Here is a 19836-nt window from a genome sequence, read left to right on the forward strand (position 1 = left end):
ATGAGAATGGTCAACCTAGACTGAAAATCTAGACTACAAGGTCATCTGTGGTAGGAAGGACAAAGGAAGGAGTACTTGTAAATAGCTTCTAAAGGAAATTCAGAAAGTAACCCTTTTAATAAGCTCTGAGTAGAGCTTGTGGTGCATGGAATGCCTCATGATGGAACAAACTCTATATACAGATCAGCTGGTCAGACAACTCAGTCTCGGTCCTGCTGGAGTGCTTGTTGTTTGCATACTGAACCTTTCTACTCATCCCCAGTGAATAATTATGATAGTATTTTTACTTGAAGTACAGAGCTCATAGCACTGAACTAAAAAAGGGAGAGGTTAAATTAACCAGGACTCAAAGTCAGTCGAGGATGGATTCCCATCAGCAGCATATTGTATAGTTATTGCAATCTGCTATCTACATTATTTCTGTAGTATTAGTCACATAAGGGGCAACTTATGTTATCCATGCCACTACGCCTCTCCACTGGTCCATCAGATCGGAAATTTATACAAGAGAACTATCTATGAATCACATGCATTATCATAATTGTCAGTAAAACTGAGTTCTCACTGTTCAGTTCAGAATAATACTAGCAATCTTGGAATCAATCCAGATCACATACAGTTACAGTTTATAAACACTATCTAATTAAACTCCTTGGGATACGTTACCTGCTTCTGAGAAACAGGTTAATGTAGATTTATAAGTTAAAATGTTTTTCTTAATTCCTTCATGAACTGAAATTTTAGTTTATAGACAATGCTTTAATGTTGTCCCTTGTAACGTAACAGCGACCACTAGGCCTATAATATTGCAGGAAATTAACTGCCTTATTGAAATAAGCATCAGATCCCATGTGTTCAGGTAAGGTTAAAAGGTTAAGTGATACTCAGAAAAGCAGCTTTTTCTAGAAGCTGGCACAGGTAATGTGGTACATCGAGTTCCCCCTCAAATTCTGAACAGAAGGATTTTTCCTATGTATTATGAAGATATTTTTCTGTTGAAGTGAATGCATTCAGATAAGATACAAGATTAGGGGTTTGCATTTCTGTAGCCACTTTATTTGTCAACCTGCTAACCCTCATGTCCTAATCAAACAGTAGACCCATAATTGTATTCTCTTTGTCTAAACTATTCCTTTGTGGTTTAAACTGCAGTATCAAGTAGCTGAGTGATGTTCAGATTTGGGAACGGTATAGAAAAAGTCACTGTTCCTGGAAGAGGATAGCCTAAACCTTTCTACAGGGTTTGTACAAGCTAGACACTGACCTACTTTAGCACCAAACTGTATTTAGAAACCAAATTGTAAACTTTTAAAGTGAAGTAGTACCTACCCTCAATGAAGATAAACTCAAGAGATGTTTCTCTGCCTTTCCATATAAGGGAGCTTTTAGTTCAGATGCTTGGCTGAAGTCAGACTGAACAGATTTTATCACATAATTCTCTGTTGAATGAAAACAATGGGGTCCTCAAATTTCCTGAACACACATAATGCTGGGAAATGCAGCTTATCATAAGCAAGAGGAAAGTACTGTGAGAATTACTGGTTACAATATTGACAGCATGTTGCTGATGCACAAAAAGTACAGGTGTGGAAGGAGATGAAAGTTTAGTTTAGCATGTCACCTATATTAGCCTAAGCATTATCAAGCCTCTTCCAATCAACACAGCAATTATCAACGCTCTTGGAAGCAAAAGGAATTTTCAAAGATGAATGGAGGTGCGTGGGGCTGGAAAGTAAGGGAAAACTAAAGGAACAGGTGACAATTTTGCTAATTTTATTAGTTTATTACTAACTTTCATCATAGATGCAAAACAACACATTAAAAAATATACGTTTAAGGGGACCATATATTTTACTGTTGAAAAGGGATCTTTTGGGGGCAAAAGTTACAGTTATTTCCTCCATACAGAAGAACAGGAAGAGTCACAGATAAATAATTTTCATATAAGATTGCAAAACTGCATGCCTGTTTCTAGCTGGAAAGCTAAACGGTTATTTGGGAAAATGTTGGCTGTAGTTGCACAAGTTAGTGAAATGAATGTGAGGTATTCAATACAACCTGCGTGTTTCAGAGCAGATCAAAGTGGTAGAGTGACTTGTATAAGGTACGAGGGGGGAGGGAGAGAAAACAAAAAGTGCGATTTAAGGATTTAAGCCAAAGAATTTGGTTTTGAGCATACAGGAAATACAGCATTAATGCTGAAGAATCAAACCTGTGTACCACCAGCTGTGGCATGATTGCGGAGATGAAAAAAATCTCAATATATTACTGAAAAGCTTGCATAATGTCTCATGCTCAGATGACTGAGGAAGTTTCTCTAGGTAGCAGACCAGTCATTGATTCTTATAAGCATCTGCTTGAGCTGAATTCTAAGAGCATAGCAAGCTTGTCCTTTTTGTGTAAATTCTGGTTTTCCTGCTATTTTAATCTCCAAATTTAATCTTTAGAATTATCCTGTGGTTACTTCACTGACATACTATGACTTCAGATTTCATACTATGGCATGTCATACTGTAACATGCCAGAGACATGTAGTACTCACAAAGCTGCCTTAAAATCAGAGTCATGATTAGGAAAGAAACAGTGATTCTGGTAGGCATAGGCAGAAATAAGGAGCAGACACAGAACAAGTACAGCATCTTGAATGTTCCTGCCAAGAGATGCAAGTAAGAATATCCTGATTTCCTGACAAGTTACGGTGAGATCCCACCATCTGTTACCAGACCTGGCACAGGCTGCTATACAAAGGTTATTAGGCAGACATAAGCATGTTTATTCATAGCGTTCCTGATGACAGTATGAAAAAACAATGGGACCATAAGCCATCAGCAGCGGCAGTCTAGGCAACATGCACCTATTTGTTTTTTGCAACAATTTGCCAAACTCGGAGTCTCCAATTTCTTTGTTTCTCCCATCAGCAAATTTGTAAGGAATAACAAAACCACCACCACCACCAAAAGCTACCATGTAAAAGTAAACAGTTCTGTTCCCTTGGAACCTCACTGCCAGTATCTCACCAAAAGTACCACACAAATGATCTGGATGTGCTGTTTGGTTGCAGTAAGAGTGGGCGAGAGAGGCTCTGGTAAGATTTCATGCTTTATGCTTTTCTCAGTACCCTGGGGACTTTGATGTAACAGTAGGTGGAAGCATTGCCCGAGAGGATGAGTGCAGGATTATTTCACCTTTATCCCTAGGGAAGGAGGTGTTCAGCATGTCACCTCACTCTGCAAAATTCAACTGGGGTCAGAGGGGTACCATCGCTGATTTTCTAGTTACAACCTCAATTTGTTTCCTAGTGCTGCAAAGCAATCGTTAGCCTCTGAAAACTCCCAATAATCCTCTGAGTAAAGTTCATTTTGGTTCTTTATTTGTTTTGAAGAAATATGCATGTTCTGGGTTCAGCAGTAGAAGTCATTTTTTCTCCTTCTTAGTAGCAGGTGCAGAGCTGTGGTTTTGACTTTTGGCCTGGGACCAGCACTGATAATGCTGATGTTTCTAGTTACTGCTCAAACATTTAGTCTGACCAAGGACTTTCTGAGCCTCATGCTCTGCCAGGGATGAGGGGAAGCCGGGAGGAAGCAGATTCAGGACACCTGACCCAAACTAGCTGAAGAGATATTCCATACCATAGCACGCCATGCCCGGGATGTAACTGGGAGTTACCCGGAAGGGCACTCACTGCTTAGTTGGGCTCGTTTCAGCAGGTGGCATCGTGTTCCCTTCCCTTGTTATTTCTCTTATTATTATTATTATTATTGGTAGCAGCAGTAGTGGTTTGTGTTATACCTTAGTTGCTGGGCTGTTCTGATCTGAACCCGTGGGAGTTACATTCTTTTGATTCTCCTCCCCATCCTTCAGGGAGTGGGGGGTGAGGGGGAAGGGAAGAAAGAAGTTGGGGGGGGGGGGGGAGTAGACTGCGTGTCTGACTTGATGACAGGGCTTAAACCATGACTAGCCAAAGGGTATTCCATACCACAGCACATCATGCCCAGGATGTAACTGAGTTACCTGAAAGGGCTAGTAGACTGCGGGGTGGGGTGAGTTATCGGTCGGAAGGTGGTGAGGTGTTGTATTCTCTTCTCTTGTTATTTCCTTCATCATTATTACCATTGGTGGTTGCAGTAGTGGTTTGTGTTATACCTTAGTTACTGGACTGTTCTTCTCTGAACCCGTGTGAGTTGCATTCTTTTCAATTCTTCTCCCCATCCCTCTGGGAGCAGGGGGAGGGAAAGAAGGGTGGGAGTGAGAGAGAAACTGCATAGCTGATTTATGGCTGACTGGGTTTAAACCACGACAATGCAATAACGAAAAGACAAGCCCCATAAGTACAACATTTCATTACAACCAGTTCATCACTAAAGGCAGATTGCAGTTTTAGTTTAGTTAAGTCAACTAAGTGGACAGAGGCTTGGTTCCATGAAAGTTTAAACTGCCCTTCATTCAAATAGTTTTAGCACACAGATGGCTGGAACACGGTGTATGAAATACTTTTCAAACTATCATCCACAGACAGTTGCAAACTGTTGTGTTAGTCATTTGACTTGCAAGAAGAGAAGACAAGCTTCTCTGTCTGTAGGGGTGATGGAATTAAGAAACACAAAGTAGACAGCTATCAACATGCAGAAAGAAATACTATGGGAGCATACACAAGTGGATGTAAGTTCCTAAATCTATTAATATGCTCCCCTCCCTCCTACACTGCCGCGGCAGCTATATAGTCCACCTGCACACCATGTGGCTGTGGCTCTTTAGGGAACAGTGGGCCAAGCTTCTCTCAAATGATTTCATTTTGTTGTCACACATTTACACAGGAACAACATGTGATGATGATAGACGGAGATCAAGATAGAAGAGGAAGACAACATCAGAGTATGCCTGATCATACAGCTGCTGACCACCTTTCCTGTTTTCCAGAAGTTTCCCTACAGAACTAAAGCACTTCAATACAGTACTGCCACAGTCCTCAGCTCCCACTGCCTGCTACAAAACTAGTAACTTACGAAATACAAACCCAGTGCTTAACAGTACTGACAATCCTTGCAAATGCAAGCAGCCATTTACCTATGCCTTCAGTTTTCACTTTCAGGTGCTTTGTTGGTGGGTTTTTTTGTGGGTTTTTTGTTTGCTTGTTTGTTTGTTTGTTTGTTTTTTTTTGTTTGGTTTGGTTTTTGTTGTGGCACATGCTTTTGTCTTTCTCTCTACCCATAGTCCCCTCATGCAATAGAAAATTCACAAGTCCGAATTTAATCCCGCAGACAATTGCAGCTGGTTGTTTTTTTGTTTGTTTGTGGTTTGTTTGCTGTTTTTTTTTTTTTTTTTTTTGACCAGGCAATATTTTCAGGGGAAAAGCAAAGAAAAAAATTTTGATATTTTCAATTTGAAATAATTTATTTAAAACCTTAGGCATGTTCAGTTACAATTAAAAAGCCCAATTATTAAAAACTTCAACTAAGTGAAACCAGGCATGTTAAACCACAGATCTGATAAGAGTGATTACTCTGATGTACTGCCATGGTATATAAATACTTGTGGCAACTCTAAATGAGCTGCCACTTTTAGACTGCAGGTGTGCATTGAGAAACAGTAGCCCAGGCACCAGAAACCTCCTCAAAGTGAATATAACAGAAGTGCACTATCATCTTGCTACCTTGCTTTTGACTGAAGAGGTGGCTTTTTCCACTTTAGCTCAGAAATCAGCATGCTTTGCAGTACAGCACACCCTTAGACACTTTGCTGAAGACTATTTTTTAAGTCCTAAGACCTCAAAACCCAAGTAATTCAAAAGAGAATATAGGCTTTTCAGTTTACATATATTTTTAAAAGCTAGCTTTCTGTTAAAGTGTAACCCACTACTTTAGGTCTTGTTTTATACCTTTGTTTTAAGTATGCTTCACTAAGGGGAAATCCTGCCTGACCAATTTGGTGGCCTTCTATGATGGGGCTACAGAATTGATGGATAAGGGTAAAGCAGTAGATGTCATCTACCTGGACTTGTGCAAAGCATTTGACACTGTCCCACACGACATCCTTCTCTCTAGATTGGAGAGAGATCAATTCGATGGATGGACCACTCGGTGGATAAAGAACTGGCTGGACGGCCACACACAGAGTTGTGGTCAATGGCTCCATGTCTGGCTGGAGACCGGTAACGAGTGGTGTCCCTCAGGGATCGGTGTTGGGTCCGGTCTTGTTTAACATCTTCGTTGCTGACATGGACAGTGGGATTGAGTGCGCCCTCAGCAAGTTTGCTGATGACACCAAGCTGTGTGGTCCGGTTGATGAGCTGGAGGGAAGGGATGCCATCCAGAGGGACCTTGACATGCTTGTGAGGTGGGCTGATGCCAACCTTATGAAGTTCAACCATGACAAGTGCAAGATCCTACACCTGGGTCAGAGCAATCCCAGGCACAGCTACAGACTGGGCAAAGAAGAGATTCAGAGCGGCCCTGCAGAGAAGGACTTGGGGGTGCTGGTCGATGAGAAAATGAACATGAGCCGGCTTCAGTGTGCGCTCGCAGCCCAGAAAGCCAACCGTATCCTGGGCTGCATCAAAAGAAGCGTGACCAGCAGGTCGAAGGAGGTGGTCCTGCCCCTCTACTCTGCTCTTGTGAGACCTCACCTGGAGTATTGTGTGCAGTTCTGGTGTCCTCAACATAAAAAGGACATGGAACTGCTGGAACAAGTCCAGAAGAGGGCCACGAGGATGATCAGGGGACTGGAGCACCTCCCGTATGAAGATAGGCTGAGAAAGTTGGGGCTGTTCAGCCTGGAGAAGAGAAGGCTGCGTGGGGACCTCATAACAGCCTCACAGTATCTGAAGGGGGCCTATAGGGATGCTGGGGAGGGACTCTTTGTCAGGGACTGTAGTGACAGGACAAGGGGTAACGGGTTCAAACTTAAACAGGGAAAGTTTAGATTAGATATAAGGAGGAAATTCTTTCCTGTTAGGGTGGTGAGACACTGGAATGGGTTGTCCCAGGGAGGTTGTGAGTGCTCCATCCCTGGCAGTGTTCAAGGCCAGGTTGGATGAAGCCTTGTGTGGGATGGTTTAGTGTGAGGTGTCCCTGTCCATGGCAGGGGGTTGGAACTAAATGATCTTGAGGTCCTTTCCAACCCTAACTATTCTATGATTCTATGCTTTTATTGATGTAGTACTTTACAACTTGAGGACTTCTATTGGGATGCAAAATAGTTCCTGCAGACTAAGACACTCGCTACAATAACCTTTTGTTTTGCCAAGTATCAAACTTGATACTGTTATGTGTTCTACTCTTATAACCAAAGAGGAAAAAAACCAAAAATGTTTACAGAATGAGAAGTAGGCAGTAGACTTGATTTGTTCTCTCCACACTTTAAACTCAAGAAATATTACTATCTTAAATTGTGTTACTTTCAATTTCTCCTATGACAAGACAGGACTTCCCCCATCCTGCCTTTCCTTTTCTCACTTTCAATCCCTCTTTCTCATCAGATTCCTACATACATGAATCAAAGGAAAACAAACAAAGAACAAAACGCGACATTAAGATTTAAATTCTCCACAATCTGACTGATCAGGCTATGTAACCACAATAATGGTATTACTACAGTCAGATATTGCAGATATTAAGTTCCTAATAGACTATAAACTTGAGCTATTGTATGCATTTTATTTTTTTTTTAATCTGGCAGAAATATTTTGGAGGGGTATTAATTCAGTCTTGTGAATGCAATAGACAAGAAATCACATTCAGAAATTAAATGTAAAGGGGATTTTTAAGAAAAGCTTTGTTAAATATATAGCATTTGCCTGAATATGGAGATTCACATGATTTATTTAGTAGCAAAGAAAAATGTAGCTTTGTTAAAAATCAAAATCAATTAATCACTTTTGAGCAAAATATAGATAGTTCCATAGAACTCTGCACAGATTTATTTTATTTTATAAGAAAAAACTCCAACAATAATAGTGACAGTCAAGCCAATACATTTACATTGTACTCAGAAAGTTTTCTAACAATTAAAGAAGAGGAAAAAAGGAAACTAGGCTAGCAAAACTCTTTTGTTTCTGACTTTGAAAGTTCGCTATTGAATTTATTTAATAATGTTTAAATCAGGTTTTTTCCTAAATGCTACTATAATTTCTCAAATCTCCGAATCCTTTGGTTAACTTGACAGCAAATCATATTCTACTGCCCAGAACACCAATATCTTCAGAAACACTCCAGAAACAAACACCCAGATTGCAATCCCACTTTTCCTTTGTGTTTTCCTTTGTTTCCAAAACCTGTCCAAGAATTTTTTGCTACTCTCCTATAAGAAATTTTGATTAACTTCCATTAAGTGACTAATTTCTCAGAAGGTATATTTTGGAGTGGTTCCGCTGATGTATGCCAATTACACCATCTGACAAACAGCTACTGCATTACAAAAAAAAAATCCATATTTTTAATGACTCCCTTGCTGTCCTTCACGTATGTACGCATGTCATGACACACATCTTTCTACCACCTGCACCTCTTCCTTTATATATATGCATTTTGTTTTATAAATTGCTTGGCTGTGAGGTATCTTGACATTTGACATAACAGCAGGGCTTGGGGGGGAACGTAAGTGCTGATCATTAGATTATTGCTGAAATATTCTCTCCTTTCCTTCCCTCCTCTCTGTGTTCCCTGGAGACACAGGTGTTAATAAAATCAAACAAAATGAAAATGGGTAAATTATTGCAAGCTATGAACACCTACATTGTACCATGCCTCACTAGTTTCCAATACCACCTCATTCTTGACACAACCAAAGAAAAAGATGCAATTTCATCCCATAGACTGGGTGATATAAGGAAAGGACAAAAGAGACAAGATATTGCAATTCATAGGTCAGTGACCCACTCCATTGTATAATTATAGCATTTCATTTATATCCTACCAATCTGTCTTCGGATAGCTGATAGTAAATTAGTAGCTAAAAAAGAGCAATTTTAAAAATTCTTAATAGCTAGTAACTGAGTTCTAAAGCTGAACCATCATATAAGGAGATAAGCACAAGTACTAGCTTGCAACTTATTTTCTTAAAACAGTTAAAAAATACTTCAGAAGTCATGTCCGATTTAGATCTGTGTCTCACTGCTGTACTTCAGGAATCTTGAAAACAGATTTAATCCTTATTCTACATATCATAAAGATTTTGAAGAGTTTCAAGGTTCTGAACCATTTCTGAGTGCAAGACACATCAAACTGAATCTTCCACAATGGATGCAGTTTGTACGTTTTCAAAATATAAGCAGTTTATTTTTGTGCTGCATTTATTTCCCATGAAAAAGCACATACTAAACTGTGCTCATTCTAGCAAGAAGATTTCATGCAGTAACAAAACCTGTGTAAGAACACTAATGTTGAATTTTTTGCTGGTATATATTAACAGCTTATACCTAGATTTGATGCTTGTGTTTGGTCCTTCTCTAGGTACTGGTGTAAGCTTGGTCTAATGAACAATGTGGGGTCTTAATAAAAAAAATCAACCATAGTAAGGAGATAATTCTAGTCTTGGCTTATCACATATTGCACTTCAGAACTTAAATGATCTGGACCACCTTTAGTAATGAGTGGAGCCCAACATTTTAATAGTCTGCTAGCCATTGTTATTGGAGCAGTTCTTTGCATTGTCATCTACTGAACAACCAGATAAGCACAATAGGAAAAAATTCTAGATCTGTAGAACTGATCAAACAACCACTCAGTCTGTATCCATCGAGTATATCATGCAATGACAATAACTTTCACACTTCAATGCAAGATACTAAAATGCTATATATCATACAATTTTATGAGAAACCAGAAGGGAAATAATTCTCTCTAAAAGGCTGGTGGAAGAGCACAGATCAAGCACTGCATGACAAGAATACTGTAAACGTAACTATTAAGGCCAGATACTTCAGAGAGCTCCAATCCCTACAACTGCTCCAGCTAATCACAAGCCACACCCATGTTTCATTTACATTCTAAATATCGACCAGAATACTGATTTCAAGACTACAGCTTCTTAGAATAAACATGGTAACTTTCCACTTGTTCCAAGACACACTTGCAAAGCTGTGTGTCTGTATTTATTTCAACCAGACCACAGTAATTAATATTTATGAGGACAAGTGTAAGGAGGCTCCTCAAAGCATAAGGGGATTATGAAAACACAAGGACCTGTGAAGATGCTGATGGACTGAACGAATTACACCTGAGACATGCATGAAGCAGGCACATTAAGTGAGAAAAGGACAAGACAAAAGTATGTATATAGCATAATTTTTTATGTGCTTTGTTCCATATGGAGTCCAGGAGAAGTCTTGGCAAGTACCACATACATTTACTATCACTTATTTAATGATATTATTTGACTGTTACAGACACCAGCATCTGCGACATCTCTGATTTCAGTAATCAAAGTAATAGCGGCTGGCATATGTTAACTTTTTCTGTGGTTAGTACTAGATCTGCAACAGTTTTTAACAGTGTATGTGTTGCGTATTTCTGGATTCATATCCTATACGAATATGAGTAATAAAAAGCGGACAGAAGAAAAGAGCTCCGGAAAGAGCTTGTCAAAAGTATTTTCAGGTGAAAAAGAATGAAGAGTAGGTGGTTTTGATCTGCAGAATGTGAAGTGTACAAAGTACAACAATTAAAACAGAAGGGTAGGTACTTTGAACTCATTCAAGTTTCTTTTGAAGATGAAAGTCATTAGACTTCAACGAGAAGTTGGAGCAGAAGTTCATACTGACATAGAATATTTAACCTGTAGTCTACAGTGCTTCAAGCAATTGATAGTATGATAAATAATTGCTTGGCTGTAGTAACCACATAGAAGGGAAAAAAGGATTAACCTAATCAAATACAGTCAGTGTGGTGTTGCCTGTCTCTGTGCTCCACATTTCATTCTGAATTGTTCAGAAGTTTGCAGTTATAAAAACGGAAATCCTGAGTTCTTAAAGAGGAAATTTTAAAGGATTTCTTTTCCTGTCACCTCCAAGAAACTTTGATAATATTCGTGGTCAGTTCAGCTGGCATAGATGTGTTAAAACCAGTGGATCATTGCCAATTTTTAACAGCTTAACATCTGTGCTTACTACAGAGACAACCCTATTTGAGAAGTTTTTGCTTCATGCCCCTGCCTCTTTTTATTTTTTTATTTTTTTATTTTAAAGTGAAGAAAGTTAATAGCCAAATATAGTATTTGCTGTCAGGAATACCTGCTCTCCTTTTCTTCAAGGTACAAGACTCATATTTTCATGTTAGTGAGTTGCACTGGTGATTACCCTCACTCGTATTTCAGTATCACTACAAAGAACAAGCCAGGACTGTACAGTGCTTTATCATACACATATTTTTAATGCTATATATTGTAGATAAAAGGGAGCTCACTCCATTCAGTGCTCAGAGTGAAAAAAGCCAAATAATGATGTTAACAGGCTTTAAGCAGAGATAATGGACCCTCCTGAAAAGGCAGAGCAAGCTTGTGTTAGACAGCAATATGCCCTTTAAACAGTGCTTTACAGTTAGTTCATTGTAAAGAAATAAGAAGTGTCAGAAAAGGGAAGATGTTTGCAAAAATAAAGGCTCCATGCTGTAAGTCAATGGCAAAACCACTGGATATACAGTGCCCATCCAGTCAGGGCTGAAACCACAGTATATCCATAGTAAGCAGTAAGTAAAGAGAGTGGGGGAAAAAACCCTAAACCTCAAAACATTTCCTAGTAAATCTCTTTTCACTTTCTTAAATATTCAGATCTATATTATAATATACAGTGCTCAGCAATATTCTATCAAGCCACCTTTGCATCTTGGGCAGCATGATCCTTACATAAAATATCCCCATAGAAGGTGAAACTGACTTCTTTTTATCATACACATATTTCCTGCATGAATCCAGAAGACAAAAATTAAGAACATGCTCTGAACTAAGAGATTCCCCTGAAGGGCTGTGTAGGCAGTGGTTTTCATTTCATTAACAGTATGCAACATGTTTCTAATCCTAGGCAGTGCCTCCTTCACCCCAGAACTCCTTAAGAAAAAGATAAGACTTTTACATTTTCTCTGAAATTTGAGAATTCGCCTGGTGCCAGCAAGCAGTGGCCTCAGTAGCCCACTCTGCAGTAAATGGTCTGTGGGGCAGAGGGGTATGAACCTCCCCTCACTCACAGCCAGCTGACCTCTCCTTAAGCATATCTCTCCATGTCCACATTGCTCTTAGGCCCTGAGCTACACAGAGTCAACAACCTTTTCTTTCTGACCAAAGCCAAAATAACATCTTCCTAAAGTCTTCAACTGTCTGCTGGTTTATATCACAACTTTCCCTCATTAAGGTAATGAAGTAAACAGAGTCCAGGTGTTCCTAGGGCACAGCTCTGTCCTGAGTTTAGGTAGCATTCATTTTTCTCCTCCTTAGTAGCTGGTGCAGTGCTGTGGTTTTGACTTTCAGCCTGGGAACAGTGCTGATAACACCGATGTTCTTAGTTATTGCTCAGTAATGTTCACTCCAACCAAGCACCTTCTGAGTCTTATGCTCTGCCAGGGAGGAGGGGAAGCCAGGAGGAAGCAGAGACAGGACACTTAAGCCCAACTGGCCAAAGGGGTATTCCATACCACAGCACATCATGCCCTGTATATAAACTGGGGGAAGTTACCCAGAAGGTTTATATCACTGGTCAGGTCGGGCTGGGTATCGATTGGCAGGTGGTGATTGGTTGTATTCTCTTCCCTTGTTATTTCTCTCATCATTATTATTATTGGTGGTAACAGTAGTGGTTTTGTGTTATACCTTAGTTACTGGACTGTTCTTAACCCGTGGGAGTTGCATTTTGATTCTCCAGGAGCAGGGGGGAGGAAAAAGGGAAAGTGACTGAGCGCCTGCCTGGTTCTGAGTTACCGCTGGGTTTAAACCATGACAGCTCTTTGTGGCAACCAACATGGGGCACGAAGGGTTGAGATAATGACAGATCTGACCAGAGTGTGTCTAATCATATTTGTGTTAAGCATATAGTGTTTCAGATTAATAGTCACTCGTCACAAAACTGGTTTGTTGGCTCTCAAAGTTATTACTCTTGATCTCAGAGTTTCAGCATGTTTTACCTTACTTACAGTCGGTATTTGCTGTTTTAGTGTTTATAGGATGGGGGCTTGGACTAAGGTTCTTGTTTCACTATACTTTATGGTAATGACTTGTAGTACAATAGACGTATTGGTCATGAAACTGGTCTGGCTTGCATACCCAGTGTTGGCATCACCCCTATACTTCTGGAGGTATATAATGGAAGTGATTAGCAATTACACATCTTTTATTTCCTCCTCGGGTGGTCAACCTATGAAGGAGACAATCTCTTATGTTCCCAGCTCCCCCACCAGACTATTTACAGCATCATTTGAGAGTTCTGAAGGCTTTGAATGGCCTTTGGACACCCTTGAGACCTGCCTGCTGATTGTGATGGGGATCACCATGTTGGCACACATATACAGTCTGTTTTACCCATGACCATTTCGTCTGATCCCAAAAGTTAAGCAGAGTCAGGTTTGGGTCTTGTCTAGCGTTAGACGTTGATATAGGAGGATGTATAGGCAGCCTATGGAGGCATTTGAGCTGCTTCAGAAGTGATTGGCACTGAAGAACAGCTCCTCCTGGCACCCCGGTTGCCAGTGCAGGGCTGGATGTGCAAAGGCAGGGTCACCTCTACACATCATGCGACAGGTGCTACATAGAGTAAGTGGGCTGCACTAAGTGCCATGTGCTTACCATGGTAAAAGCAGCCACTGGATAGCTGGAAACATGCGCTGTGCTGCGCTGCATGTCACTGCCTGTAGCACTATCCTTGAGAACAGTGTTCTCAAGAAACAGGCCATGAGAAAGAAATTTAATGGTGACACAGCGCTCCAGAGAGAACTGAATGGGACTCATTTCCGGAACAACCTTATAGACACTTGGGCCAAAGGGCATGGCATTGAGTGGGTATATCACATCCCCTACCATGCACCAGCCTCTGGGGAAATTGAACAGTACAACGGGCTGTTAAAAACTACAATAAGAGTGACGGCTGGTGGGGCTTTCAAACATTGGGATACACATTTACCAAAAGCCACCTGGTTGGTGAACACCAGAGGATCTGCCAGGAGGGCTGGCCAGCCCAGTCAGAACTTTTACATACTGTAGAAGAGGATGAAACTCCTGCGATGCACATAAAGAGTTTGCTGGGGAAGACAGCTGGGTTATTCCTGCTTCAGGTAAAGGCAAACCCACTCGTGGAATTGCTTTTCCTCAGTGACCCGGGTATACTTGGTGGGTAATGTGGGAAGATGGGTAAGTCCTATGTGTACTTCCAGAGGACCTGATTTTAGGGGAAAACAGACAATGAACTCAGATATATGCTGTTGCCTGCTATGTAGCACTTTTATAGACCACCAACTAGATGTCTTCAGGTCATCAGTGAATGGCCCTGACTTCTCTCTGACCATCATCCCAACAAAGAATTAACTTTGATGAAACCAGACAAGCACAGCAGTGACCCAACAAGTTCTGCAGTGTCATCAGCAGGCAACAATCCAACGCTGCACACCGTCTCTCCTGCTCCAAAAGGCTGTTACAAGAGATGGAGCCCGACATCATGGACCAGATGAAGTCAGCAGCTTTATAGGGATTGGTCCATGCACTAAGGAACGATATCTCTCTCTTTGTGTGTGTGTGTATGTGTATATATATGTATATATATATAATATGTATATATATGTACACAAGACAAGAGTGATTGTATATTGAAAAATGTGGGATCTGAGCATGACGTGAATGGCATGGAATAAGGGGTGGATACTGTCCTGGGTTCAGCAGTAGCAGTCATTTTTCTCCTTCTTAGTAGCTGGTGCAGTGCTGTGGTTTTGACTTTCAGCCTTGGAACAGCGCTGATAACACCGATGTTTTTAGTTGCTGCTCAGTAATGTTTACTCTGACCAAGGACTTTCTGAGTCTCATGCTCTGCCAGGGATGAGGGGAAGCTGGAAGGAAGCAGAGACAGGACACCTGACCCAAACTAGCCAAAGGGGTATTCCACACCATAGCATATCATGCCCAGTATACAAACTGGGGGCAGTTACTCAGAAGGGCTGGATCGCTGCTTGGGGTGGGCTGGGTATCAGTCAGTTGGTTAGCGAGTAATTGTATTGTTCCCCCTTGTTATTTCCCTTATCATTATTATTACTGGCGGCAGCAGTAGTGTTTTGTGTTATACCTTAGCTACTGGACTTTTCTTATCTCAACCAGTGGGAGTTACATTTTTAATATTCTCCTCCCCATGCCTCCGGGAGGAGGGAGAGGAAGAAGTGGGAGAGTGAGCAAGCAACTGCATGGTTCTGAGTTACCGGCTGGGCTTAAACCACGACAAGCTCCCAGGCTTTCTTTATCACTCTCCTCCCAGTGCTGATAAGGAATCAATTCCACCATAGTTGTGTAAATGCAAACAACCAACTCTTAAAATAAGACATTTAGGAAAGAAAAATGAAAACATTTTATCCTGCATATATTGAAAAAAGCAGTTATTTTCTTGATTTTCTCCCCTATAAAGAAATGCTCAAGGGAAAGTAACTGATTTTGTGAAGTCCTTTGGTTTTGACAACAATCTTCTTTACCTTCAGGGGTTCAGGAAATACATTTCTGACTGACTTGAGTTGCACAAACAGACTTTTATAAGTCTACATGACAGCCAGGAAGCCTTATGGTGAGTGATCACTAGCAAGATTCTAAACCGACATCCATTCACTTCCAAAAAGATAGAAAAAGAGAAAACCCTATACTCATCTACAAATATATATATATATGTTTTTTTATGTATCTATATACTTAAAAAAAAAAAAACTTTTAGCTAAATTATCCCCAAAACAATTTTCCAAGAGATTGTGACTCTAGAGCTGGACATGACAGGAAACAGATAGTCACTGGACAAAGATGGTGAGGGTATAAAGAAGGCATCTATCAGGAAAGAAACGAAGTCAGGAAGCAGAAAACCTGTGGGAACGTGGCAGAGAGGTCATACAGAATAAGTTAATGGAATCACTGGGAAAGGGGAAATGTGGATGGCCTCCCTCAGTCAACTTTTGCAATTTTCCAGAAAGATTAGGTTTAAATCAAGGAACGAAACTGTAGCTGGTTTGTTTCTCTCCTTAGACACAAGTGTTCTACCAAACTTCAAATTTATCTCTGACATGCAAAAAAAAATTTATTTTTTTTAAATCAATCTAACTTTCTGAAAAAAAGAAAGCCCCTTTTGATAAAATGTCTCCTCAAATCCTGTTATCAGCAAGGTTTACTTCAATTGAACAATTTAAAAGTCACATTTACCCTTTAGGCAAATACCACTGACATTGTGGTACTTGCAAATAAATTTGAAATTTAGCCTCTTGGATGTACAGCTGAGGCTCGTGTGACCCTAACTAACTAGCAGTGCCCTGTCAGTAGTGCAGGTCTACAGCGATGTGCTGATTATTACAGACATTTTGGACACTACACTACATATATTTTCAAACTGCAGTATATGAAAAAAATAGTTTGAGCTACGATAAAGGTTTGATTATTAGAGCTGAACAGAAAAGACTTTTGGAAAGTTAGTTTTTTTATTTAAACGAGAATGGAATCTTAAGAAGAGATGATGAATAATTCCCTTCATAACTACCCAGGGGATCCAACATCCCAATAATGTGCTCATTTGGCTGGCAATGGAAGTAACCAAAGTTCAATTTCTTGTTCTTGTAAAATATGCCAAAAGTCTGCATTGCACATATCCCAGCTGACTCCTGGGCCACTCAAGATCTCCGAGTCTGGGGATGTCTATCTTGATGTTCCCTCTTAGCCCCTTTACAAAATATGTCATGAGAATATCCATTGAGTTTTGTTTTTCTACAAATCACTTGCAAAGGAAGGTGAACCTAGGAGTTAAGAATGACATGCATCACCTGGGAATGTACTCTGTTAACCAGTGATAACTGAGAGCTAAACCGGTAACCTTCCTGAGAACTCTGTTACCTGATTGAATACCTCAGACACCGACATGATAAGCAGCAACTACTGAGCTACTACCTATTTTGTTGCAAAGGAGGAATCTTCTTGGATATCACACTACTAGTGAAACTGAGAAAAGTCTGCTAGAAGCCACTATCACTGGAAGATTCCCCATCTACTCCTCTGTGAGTGGCTATTTTGCACAAAAATAGAAAGTTATTTTGTTACATGGAGCTGCTGAAAAAATTCTTGTGTACAGCATCTTGTGTGGCAATTGCTTCTGTGGTTGTTCTACAGTAAGAGTAGTAAAGACAAGGCCATGACAGTGGGTCACTATCATAAGGCTTTGTCCCAGTCTCTGTCAAAAGCTTCAGTCGAACAATGCGGTCTGTATTTGCACGCTGTTAACTAAAGGTTTCATTAAAATCAATAAAATCTCCCTAGCATTCAACAGAAAACTGACTTGTTATGTAGAACTGAAACTTGGGTTATTTAAACACTTTTCTGAATATACTGTAAGAGAAAAATATTTTCCAAATATTTGAAAGGCAGACAGGAAGGCAAAAAAGGCTAAAAATATCAAGTTAAACTTGCATAATACCCTCCAAGTACGTTACTGTCATTCTAAACACTGTACATTTGAGATCAGTACCACAAAATAAAGTATACATATATACTTTATATATGTATATAAAGTACAGCCAGACTATTTAGGAATAAATCTGGGAACAGAACTCAAGCACACTATAGCGTTTCATGTTTAGAAAATCTTTTGTCACTGCAGTATTTGTAATCCTATTGTGTTAAATTTGGCTGGTCAGATTCTGATCTTGAACTTCACATCTGTCAACACAAGAGCGTACAAGGCATGCATCAAGGCAGCATTTAGCTCAACATGGGAAGAGATCTGATATTTGAAATACATTTTATCTTTTGAAAGCCATACTTTTTTCCAGTAATATATGTTGAAACAAGGTTCCCCAGAGTCGTGCAATCTGTGTTCTTTTCCACTCAGCTAAATGGTATTAAGGAGCTAAAATAAAAAGAAATATTGTCATTTGGTTATGTAGTGCAATGTGCTTGATATCATTCTTCTGACACTTTGGACACTTTGTTTAACAAGAAAATCAACATGAGCACACTAGCTGCTGAGTACTTCCAGGCTGAGAGTTTGTGACAAACTGGATTGGCAGCTCGAGGGCTGTGTGCGTGCCACCAAGCTGACAAACACAGGCGCTCTACGGCACAGCGAGAGGAGAGAACTGGCTGCCTGGTGAATGGTAGAGCTTTAGCAGCTGGTAAAACAGCAGCACTGCAGGCAGCTGCCAGCCCTATTTGGCAGACAACAGCTGCAGATATCAAAGAGAATAAAAGAGAAAGAGGAAGGTGGAAAGATTGAGGGAAAAAAGGAATTAGATCTACACTGTTTTATGAAGTAGATTAATTACTTTTTTAATGGTATAAACATACACTAATATTATCAGTTTGCCTAACTTTTAAAAAGGAATATTAAAAACATTTGCAAGCATACACATGGAGCACTAATTCCTCAAGCATCTTATTGGAGTCCCAGTGGGTTAATCCCATTAAAAAATACTGAGTACTATTGAAAAAGACACTAAAAAAAAAAAAAAGTCAGGTAAAATTTTTAAGTTATTTTTCTCAGGTAAGTAGAAATCCTGAGAGCAGTAAAATTACTATGGGGCAGTATTTACTGTCATTACAATGTCTTAGTTTTCTTATGCTGTGTACATGGAAATTGAAACCACAGCTGCTCAGAGTGCCCAAGATTAGAGAAGTCATCTATTAAGAAGACTTATTTTTGTTCTCTGACCCTTTACAGCAGTAAGCCAAAGTCGAAAACATAAAATACACTAGCTTATGCCTGTAGTGTACACAGTGTGTTTTGGGGTGGCACAAAATGAAGTAGTATGTTTTGGCTTTGTAACAGAGGGCACAAGTTATTAGCAATGTTCTAACATGTAATAACCACTTGTATTGAAAGATGGAACGACCGTAGGGTGTCAGATTAGCGCTGAAATTCAGTTTTAAATGTGTAAGCAGTGAAAGAATGGTACATATTGCCCAACTTTCAAACACATGCACAAAAGACCCAAATTGGGCCTTATGCATTATACAGGGGAATTCCAGCCATTTCAGCTGCAATTCTCCCAAAGTATTTTTCCAAAATTTTCTGTAGTTATTTAAAACTTTTAGTACAGAAACAATGAGGTGGAAGCAATAAAATTCCTGAATTTCAATCTCTGGAACATATTGCAGTAACTAAACTTGTTTGTTTGTTTGTTTTATTTTGATTATTTTTTTAATTTAATTTATTTAGCAACAAAATAGAACCTGGTGAAGCATTCCACTGCTACACTTTATTATTGGAAGCAACTGTATTTTTTCTTTAGTGAGTCCTGGGAAATGGAGGCAGATTTTCTTCAGCTATTTTAGGTCAAATATTTATCTACATAGCTAGCTACCTGGCCACTTAAATCACACCCAAACTTACTTACTCTGAGTTTGCTTGATGATTTATCTTTTTTTTTTTTTTTTTTTTTTTTTTGCTTTGCACAAAGGTATTATGCTCCATCAAACAAAGCAATTAAACATTTGACTAAGTGGTAATTCCACTCAGGGGAATACAATCCCTCCCATTTACAAAGTTAGGGATATTATACTTCAGTATTTTTGATGCTGTTCAACAGCTCATAGTTCTAACAGCATTAGTTTGGTGCTTGGTGCTGTCAGTTGAAACACTGACACTTAAATTTTAAGGAAATTTTCACACATAAAAATATTAGGATAGTTTTATCAGCTGTAATA

This window comes from Lathamus discolor, chromosome Z, assembly GCF_037157495.1.
Source record: "Lathamus discolor isolate bLatDis1 chromosome Z, bLatDis1.hap1, whole genome shotgun sequence".
NCBI lineage: Eukaryota > Metazoa > Chordata > Aves > Psittaciformes > Psittacidae > Lathamus > Lathamus discolor.